A 10,225-nucleotide genomic window follows, 5' to 3' on the forward strand; every position below is an offset into this window, starting at 1 on the left:
CCCCACCTCTACGAAATACAAAAAAATTAGCTGGGCATGGTGGTGCATGCCTGTAGTCCCAGGTACTTGCGAGGCTGAGGCCAGAGAATTGCTTGAACCCAGGAGGTGGAGGTTGCAGTGAGCCGAGATTGTGTCACTGTGCTACAGCCTGGGTGACCGGAGCTAAACTGTCTCAAAAATGAAGATAAAAAATAAAAGATATTCACAGAAACTGTTATTATGATAAATTTAAGCAAGACACAGTGGCCCTAAAAATTAGACATCATTGAAGACCAAAGGAACAGCGTGTGGTCATTCTTTTGCAAATTGAAGTATATGATCTACATAAAATAAATAAATTTAATTGCATGTGTAGGCAAGAAAATGTTGATAAATGATTGACTATCTTATTTCATAATTCTAAACAGGGATTTAGCACCATATGAAAACTAGATTATTCATGTAATCAAAATAAAGGACAATTTTTATTCTAATTTTAACTCAGAAATTATTATGCTTATTTAACAATTTTGCTGAAAGATTAATGAGTTACAAAGGACAGATTATCATTACCTAACATTGCTATGGCAACTTACATACAAATACCTGTTAGTCACCAAAAGTCAAAAAAGCAATTAGCATTACAACTTCAGATGGATCATACAACAGAAACTAGTATCAAGTTACCTTATCTTATAATATTGAGTGTTATTAAAATCAAATTATAAAACAACACCAAAAATTAAGTTCGGGTTATAAGTGTTGTGCAGAAAAGATTTCATATAGCAGGTAAGAGACTTCCATCCTTAGAAAGGCCAGTATACAAGGCTGGCCCTTGGCTGGTGTTTAGGAAATTGGAATTGGGAGGGCTTTCACCATTCCCTGAGAAGACTGGCTCACTGTGTCTAACGTGTTTATACAAACAGTGTGGTTACTCTGAACAGCTGCTTTCCTTCTAGAAGTCTCTAACTTGGGTACATGTGAGGGAGAGTAACCTCCATATAAAAACTTGGGTACTTAGTCTCTAATGAGACTCTGGTAGTGGTAGACATCACTGCACCTATGTTGTCAAAATGTGAGCCTGGGAGAATTAAGCAGATCCTGGGAACTCCACAGGAGAGAACTCCTGGAAACTTGTGCCTGGTTTCCTCCAGACTTGACCACAGGCACCTTTTTCTCTACTAATTTTACTTGTCTCCTTTCTTGTAATCAGTTAAAGATCTGAGTATGACTATTTGCTGAGTCCTGTGAGTCCTTCCGATGAACCACCAAACCTGGGGGTGGTCGTGGGAAACCTAGACACGTAAGCACTGCATAAGATTTTATTAAGTTGATATGATATGTGTAACCGTAACCAGATGGTTATTTCACAAAATAACTTTCCCTAATCTCTTTTTTTTTTTGTCACCTTGATACTTGATTTGGAGATTCTTGTATTTCTATATCTATCCAATTGAATAAACCCATAAAAGGAAAAAATGAAACAATAATGTCAGAAAATAATGTGAAATAACCAGCAATCCTATTTCAACCACATAAAAAATTGAGGATCTGGGTGATTGGCAATATGTTCTACAATATGAATGTTTCTAGAAAACAGCTGGGATTACAGACAGGTGTCAGCATGCCCGGCTAATTTTTGCATTTTTAGTAGAGAACTCCCAGGTTCAAGCAATTCTCCTCCCTCAGCCTCCCAAGTAGCTGGGATTAGAGGCAGGTGGCAGTATACCCGGCTAATTTTTGCATTTCTAGTGGAGAGGGGATTTCACCATGTTGGCCACGCTGGTCTCAAACTCCTGACCTCAAGTGATCTGCCTGCCTTGGCCTCCGAAAGTGCTGTGATTACAGGTGTGAGCCACTGTGCCCGGCCTATATTGTTTATTACCTATCATATGATATATATTACAGATATACTGCTATGTAAGTTATATATACACGTTAGATGACAAGTAATACGTATATATACACAGTTGATGAAAAGTATGTTTTCATTTTACAGAGAATTCTTTCAAATCAAACCTTCAAAAACTCTAAAATTGCGCAAAGTGCTTTTTTCCAGATCTAGAAGTTACTTATGTACACTGGAAAAATTCCTTCACGTTTCTGGTATAAGAATTTAAATTAAAAGAGGAATGAAACAGTTTTCTATTCACAATATTTGTGAGGACGTTTTATATTCCTGCTTAAAGTTTAAGTTGCTGATTAAGGTATATATGCTATATGTATAGATGGTATATGTATCAGTAATATATGTATATCATATCATATGTAATAAACAAAATAGGCCAGGCACGGTGGCTCAAACCTGTAATCCCAGCACTTTCGGAGGCCAAGGCAGGCAGATCACTTGAAGTCAGGAGTTTGAGACCAGCCTGGCCAACATGGTGAAATTCCCTCTCTACTAAAAATGCAAAAATTAGCCAGGCATACTGGCACCTGCTTGTAATCCCAGCTACTTAGGAGGCTGAGGGAGGAGAATTGCTTGAACATGGGAGACAGAGGTCGCAGTGAGCCAAGACCGTGCCACTGGACACCAACCTGGGCAAAGAAGCGAGACTGAGCAAAAAAAAAAAATATATATATATATACACACACATACACACACACACACACACATATAATGAATGCCCTAAAAAATGAAAACATACTTTTCCTCTGAACATATGTATATAATATAGTTAATATTTTTCAAGTAAGCTCTCTTTTGTTTTGTTACTTTTTTTCCTGAAACACAGGCAGTTTTAATTTTTAGTTGGCTAAATCAACCTTCAGGATGTCTGCTTATGAGGCCATTCTTAGGAAGGCCTTTGTCAACATAAAAGGTACCTGTAAAACAAGCATTTGTGTTTTCTTCTGGTATCTTACTCATTTGCATATGTCAAAATTTCAATCTCTATTCCATCAGGAACTCATGTTTGTGACATAAAAGTTCATCAGTTTTCTTCAAACAGCAGGCATTTTTTCATTAATAATTCATCCTTTCCTACTCATCAATCCTTACTTCTAGCCTACATAATTTCAGTTTCTGGGTTTCCTACTCTGTTCCATGTGTTTCTCTTTTCAGCTGTCAGTAAACAATTAATTGTAGACATTAATAGCACATTTTGCTATCTAGAGGAGCAAGTGCTTTTTCACTCCATTATGAGATTTTTAAAACTGTCATCACAATAGTGAAAGACTGCAGGTGTCATACAAAAATGTTAAAACCTTGGTATTTTCATTCGGTCTACGTAAAATTGATAAACACAGAAAGAGCTCACATGTTGAGAAAAATGTGTCTTCCCATTCAAGAACACAGAACCCACCTCCCACTTCCAAGTAAGCAACCTACCTACACAGGTGGATACGGTTGTAAGATGGACAGTTTTCTCTGGGAACTTTTCACCTACTGAAAATAACTCACGGTATTTTTGATAGGGGAATGAGTTTTCACACTAGGCACCTCCTACAATGTATAAACCTTGAATCTCTCTTGACATATTTGCATTGGCACAGTGTGCCAGTTTGGGGCCCAGGCTTAAAAGGTCCTAGATTCTTCTGTTATCTTATTCAGAATTCTTCCATGTCTATGAGAACAAGCCCATTTTAGCTTTCTGGAGGATAAAATAGCATGCTGAGAAAAGCCAAAGAGCCTCAGTCTACAGAAAGCTCACTGCCAGAAGCAGAGCCACCTAATTCACAAGCAGCTGACCACTGACACCTGAAGGAGCCAATCTCAGCCTAGGAGAATAGCCCACCTGAGCCCAGCCTAAATTTCTAACCTGCTCAATCCTGAGCTAGTATGTTTTGGGATTGTTTGTTATGTAGTTATAACTGAGTAATATATACACCCATTAAACAGCACTATGAGAAGGTGAGGCAGAGGGATCACCTGAGGTCACAAGTTTGAGACCAGCTTCGCCAACATGCTGAAACCCCGTCTCTATTGAAAATACAAAAATTAGCCAGGCATGGTGGCACATGCCTGTAATCCCAGCTACTCAGAAGGCTGAGGCTGGAGAAGGGCTTGAATCCAGGAGGCAGAAGTTGCAGTGAGCCAAGATCATGCCACTGCACTGCAGCCTGGGTGACAAGAGTAAAACTCCATCTCACAAAAAAAAAAAAAAAATTAAAAGATGTGTGATATTTTAAAAACAACTTCGTTAAGGTTTAATTTTAACATCTAATACCATGTGCATATTTACAGTGTAGAAATTTTAAAATTTAAGTTCTCTATTACAATACTTTACAGTCAAACTGGGGCAAAATATTTGCGACTTATGTCCTAAAAAGCTTATTTTCCTAATTTATGAAGTCCCATAGACTGTAAGAAAAAGAGAAACATGGAAAAGAAAAATGGGCAGCTGCTATGTGGAAAGACAGATAAGTCTTGAAAAGCAGATTAAAAAGGAGAACTTTGAAGGAAGTAGTACCTATCAAATGCCAACTCTTCTAACATTTTTGAGATACAGAAGTTTATATATTGCACTTATCTATTCTGGGTTTTTTAATCAGGAGTATATCCGAACCTTGAGGGTTTTGTTATTGTTTGTTTGTTTTGGCTGTTGTTGTTAGAGACAGGTGTCTCACTAAGTTGCTCGAGCTAGACTCAAAATCATTTGTAGCATTTTAAAAATTATCTTATTGATAACATAAAATAATGGGGCATCACACAATCCACGTCCCTTACTCTGTGTCGGGATGGAAATTTCTGCCTCTTGAGACCCAGCTGCAGTCGCTCCACGCACCAAGCCAATCCCTGGGCCAACTGCTTGTACCTGTGACGGATTTGGGGGCAGCGGCTGTGAGAGGGCGCTGGGACACAACACAACGCCCAGCCCCACTCCATCCCCCTCCCCGCCTTAACTCCGCGGACCCGTGGATCACACGTGCCCGTGGATTCGCACCGGGGGATTCCACCCTTCCCGACTGACACCCGCCCCTGCCTCAGCCTCAGCGCTTACGGGAACTTCCTCTGGGGCGGGTTTCTTTGAGGCCTTCTCGCCTCCATTTGCCACCGAGGCCCTGTTCCAGGTTTTCTTCCTCTTCTTTTGTGCCTTCATCGCCTAACGGGTGCGCTCTGGGGTCGGTGTTACTGCGCGCGGGTTGTCCTGGGCAGAGACAGACAGTGGAAGGATTCCCGGTGCTGGAAACCGGGCCGGGAAGCCGGCGTCTGCGGGAGGCGCAGTGAGTACCCGGGCCTGGGGCCCACGCTGCCTCCCGGGCATGAGGTCCTAGGGCTTGGAGGAAGGCGGGCAGCACGAGGGTGCCGGAGGGCCGCCGCCGTGCAAGGCCCCGCCACCCGCGCGTCTTCTCCACACTGCTCGCCGCCATGCGTCGCAGTCGCCTCCGGAACTACGCGGGGCTCCGAGTCCGACGCCGAATTCCGTCCTCTGGAAACGCGTCTGCGACTCTAGGTTCCCCAGAACCGCTGGCGGGGCGGGCCGCGGGGGCCGTGAGGGGAAGGGGCGAGGCTGGGGCGGGGTCAAGCTGGGGCGAGGCGAAGCCAGGGCGGGGCGGGGCGGGGCGGGGAGGGGCATGGCAAAACCCAGATACACTGTATCAAAATCTAAACTTCAAAGACTTCCAGGTGATTCACACGCACGTTAACAATTGTTAGGTGGCAGTGATTCTATATTTGAAAGGGAAATGGATATATGGCTGTATTGATTTGTCAGAAAGGCAAAGACTGTATGTTTCAATGCATATACATCTTATCTTACAGAAAATGAACACAACAATAAAGTGGGTGTGGGGAAGGAGCTGAACCAGAAATTAAACAGAAATGAGACAGAATTAGTAGATGTTGAGGCTGAGCATCAGCCTATTACACTATTTTGGACATTGTGTGTAAGAATTTAAAACATGCTCCAATAAAACACTAGTATAAAAAAGAAAAGTCATCTAGAACACTAGCTCTTAGGCTTGTGCTTACATTTGGGGAGGAGGAAGAGGAAATAGTTGGTGGACAAAAACAAAGGTATTTCCATTCTATAGTTACACTAATGTATTAGCTTTGTTATAATTTATTGAACATTACATTAATATTTTATTGCATATATATTTCTGTATGCATGCTATATACATCAATAAAAATTTAAATCTTACATACTTATCCTAACTTAAGAGTTCAGAATAGTAGCAATGTTACTCTGTTTGAATAGTTTCTTGAAACAGTCTTACTCTGTCGCCAGGCTGGAGTGCAGTGGCGCGAGCTCGGCTCACTGCAACCTCCGCCTCCTGAGTTCAAACGATTCTCCTGCCTCAGCCTTCCGAGGAGCTGGGACTACAGGCGCACGCCGGCACACCCGGCTAATTTCTGTATTTTCAGTAGAGATGGGGTTTCACCCTGTTGGCCAGGATGTTCTTGATCCCTTGACCTCATGATCCACCCGCCTTGGCATCATAAACGGCTGAGATTACAGACGTGAGCCACCGTGCCCTGCCGGTATTGTTTTATTTGAAAGGGGGCAATCAACACTCGGGCTTCATGAAATGGATATTAATATTCCAAGGTATTTATTCTTGTCCTGACCCTTGGGAGTCCCCCCTTAGTCTTTTTGATTAGTATTATTATTTTTTATTTCATTTATTTATTTTCCTTTGAGACGGAGTCTCGCTCTTGTCGCCCAGGCTGGAGTGCAGTGGCGCGATCTCGGCTCACTGCAAGCTCCGCCTCCCGGGTTCACGCCATTCTCCTGCTGCAGCCCCCACCAGTAGCTGGGACTACAGGTGCCCCCCACCACGCCCTGCTAATTTTTTGTAGTTTTAGTAGAGACGGGGTTTCACCATGTAAGCCAGGATGGTCTCCATCTCCTGACCTCGATCCACCCACCTTGGCCTCCCAAAGTGTTGGGATTGCAGGCGTGATAGTCTTCCATTTTTTACCTCAGTTGAGTAAGTAGCATGGTTTTAGTTTTGGGGAATGCAATTTCGTACAGCAAAGTCCTTCCTCTGTAATAATATATATATGTGTGTATATATGTATATATTTAGTATACAACTATATTAATATATATTAATATATAAGCATATAAATATATAATATATAAATATATAATATATATTTATAAATTGATGTGTATATTAAATATATATATAAAATCTCATTAAAATAGATTACCTAATTGTCTCCTATCACTGAGCTCATCAATCACACCAAGGACAGAAAACAAACAGGTATCAAAACCTGGCTGGAATAACTACAGCTTCTTCTCTACCTCCTCACACTCTGGGCCATCAGATCCGTGCTAGGATGCTGGATCTCCATGGTCCTCTCCAACTAGCAGACAAGACAAAACCCTGCTTTTTTTGTTTTTCAGTTCCATGAAGGCAAGGCAAGTTGGCATTTTCCCATTTCCAAGACATGTACCAACAACATGTAACATCCCCTTGTTACTCAGCTCTGCTCTCATTTCAGAGATCACTGTACATCAACAGTTTTAGAGTGATAATTATAATTTCAGTATTGGGTGTCTCCCGTTTTGGTTTCACTCACACTGCTTCCTTGGAGCTACTCAACAAATAGTCAACTAACTTGAACTTTTTTTTTTTTTTTTGAGAGGGAGTCTTGCTCTGTCGCCCAGGCTGGAGTGTAGTGGCCGGATCTCAGGTCTGCAAGCTCCACCTCCTGGGTCTACGCCATTCTCCTGCCTCAGCCTCCCCAGTAGCTGGGACTTCAGGCGCCCACCACCTCGCCCGGCTAGTTTTTTGTATTTTTCAGTAGAGACAGGGTTTCACCGTGTTAGCCAGGCTGGTCTCGATCTCCTGACCTCGTGATCCGCCTGTCTCGGCCTCCCAAAGTGCTGGGATTACACGCTTGAGCCACCGCGCCTGGTCTAACTTGAACATTTCAACACCCAACATACTATTAGAAAACTCAGGCCTGGCATGGTGGCTAACACTTTGAGAGGCCAAGGCAGGAAGATTACTTGAGCTCAGGAGCTCAAGACCAGCCAGGGAAACAGAGTGAGACCTTGTCTCTACCAAGAAAAGGAAAAGAAAAAAGAAAAAAGAAAAAAAGAAAATAAAAGAAGTCAAAGATGTGGCTCCTTTTATCCCATGCATGGGGATTATACTTAGACTAAAATGAACATTGAGATCCCTAGGGATAAAGGTCTTAAAAATCCTGAAGAAAGCTTGCCCTCTACTTCTAACTAATCTAGACTTCTGCTTCATTTCTGACTAAAAGGTAGACTAACTCATTGCTATTTCAAACTACCAGAACCAAACTATGAACTCTCGCCTAATATATAAGATGGAATAGTTGCAATTATTTTAAACTTCAATTTAGTATTAACTGATCTTTTAACATAAACACTTACTTTGTCAACCCACAAGAGTGTAATCTTCGGCCTCTCATCCACACGTCTTGAGTAAGCTGTTAACATTTTGCTTAAGAAGGATGTTGATAATACCTGGTGAGTCATAGTGCACAGTAAGCATGAGGGCTGTTTTAAAATAACAAAGAAATCAGTCCACTCAAGACCTTTAATAAAGACTTTTTTAACCCACTCTTGTGGGTTGACAAAATAAGACTTGGTGGTCAGTGTCCTCCCAATTGTGGGGTAGGGGCGAGGCTAGAATGGTAAAATGCTCAGAAGAAACCGGTGAAGAAGACGACTTCTGAAATAATAAATTGTACTATTCCATAGCGGAGGCCTTTTTGGACGGGTATTGTGTGATGGACTTAGTAAGTACTTTCTCGAACAATGTCGGGTCATCATTGATACATAGTTAACATATTAGTTAGGAGGCCTAGTATTAATAGGGTGTTGGAATAAAAGTGAAATCATATAATTAAACCAGATGTTATTAGGAGGGCTGAGAAGGCTTCTGTTAGTGGTCAGGGACTAGGTTTAACTATGTGGTAGGCATGGAATTGGTGGGTCATTAGGTGTTGTCGTGTAGGTAGAGGCTAACTAAGAGTGTGAAGACATAGGCTTGAATTAGAGCGACGGCAATTTCCAGAATGCTTAAGAGTACTAGGAGTGTGAAGATAATTGAGGTGGTAGGGGGGCTAACAGTTGATAATGCTAATGAAGTGCTTCCAATTAGGTGCATGAGTAAATGACCTGCTGTGATGTTGGCAGTAAGCGTACAGCTAAGGCCACTGGTTGAATAAATAAGCTAATGGTTTCAATGATGACTAATATGGGGATATGGGGTGTGGGTGTACCTTGTGGTAGAAAGTGAGCTAGAGAGTTTTTAGTTTTAAAATGAAATCCTATGATTACTGTGCCTGCTCATAGGGGGATTGCTATAGCTAAATTTATGGATAATTGGGTGGTTGGTGTAAATGAGTGAGGTAGAAGTCCAAGAAGGTTGGTTATAGTGATAAAGATAATTAGGGATATTAGTATGAGGGATCAGGTTTGCCCTTTGGTATTGTGAATTGCTATTATTTGCTTTAGGGCAAGTGGAGTTAGTTTTTGTTGAACAGTAACTAGCCGGTTGTTAATAAGGTGGTTGGAAGTTGGAAATAGTAAGGAGGGAAATAGAATAATAGGTACTGCAGCAGGCAGGCTTAGAATTGTTGGGGCGATGAATGGGGTAAATAGATTTTCATTCATTTTGATTGTCAAGGGCTGTTGTAGTTTTGTGTGTTAATTTTTTGTGAGGAGGATAAGTGGTAATTTGTGTTTAGTAATTTTAGTTGTATGATGAGGAGTATAGATGTGATGATGGTTGGTCATGTAGTTGTATTTAGTTGGGGCATTTCACAGTAGAGAGGGGTTGCTTCTCTCGGTCTTTAACTTAAAAGGTTAATGCTGGGGCAGCTATACAGTGGGTCTGTAGAGATATTTTGTAAAGATTTATGGGTGGGGTGTGTTAGAGGCATAGAGTGGAGTGTGGTGGGTCTATGGAGTAAATACGGGTCCTATTTCAAAAGCTTTTAGTGGAATTAGTTCTATGACGATGGGTATAAAGCTGTGGTTGGCACCGCAGATTTCTGAGCATTGTCTGTAGTAGACGCCTGATCGTATGGCGGTAAAGGTAGTTTGGTTTAAGCATCCGGGGACTGCGTCTGTTTTTAACGCTAGTGTAGGAAGGGTTCATGAGTGTAGGATGTCCTGAGATGTAATTATTATACGAACAGGAGCTTCAATTGGAAGAACTACTCGGTTGTCAACTTCGAGGAGCTGAAGGTCTCCTGGGTTTAAAAATAATGGTGGGAGTATATAAGAGTTAAAAATTATCCCTCCATAATCTGTGTATTCGTGGGTTCAGTATCATTGGTGTCTGATTGATTTGATAGTAAAAGAGG

Source organism: Macaca fascicularis, chromosome 3 (assembly GCF_037993035.2).
Source record: "Macaca fascicularis isolate 582-1 chromosome 3, T2T-MFA8v1.1".
Taxonomy (NCBI): domain Eukaryota; kingdom Metazoa; phylum Chordata; class Mammalia; order Primates; family Cercopithecidae; genus Macaca; species Macaca fascicularis.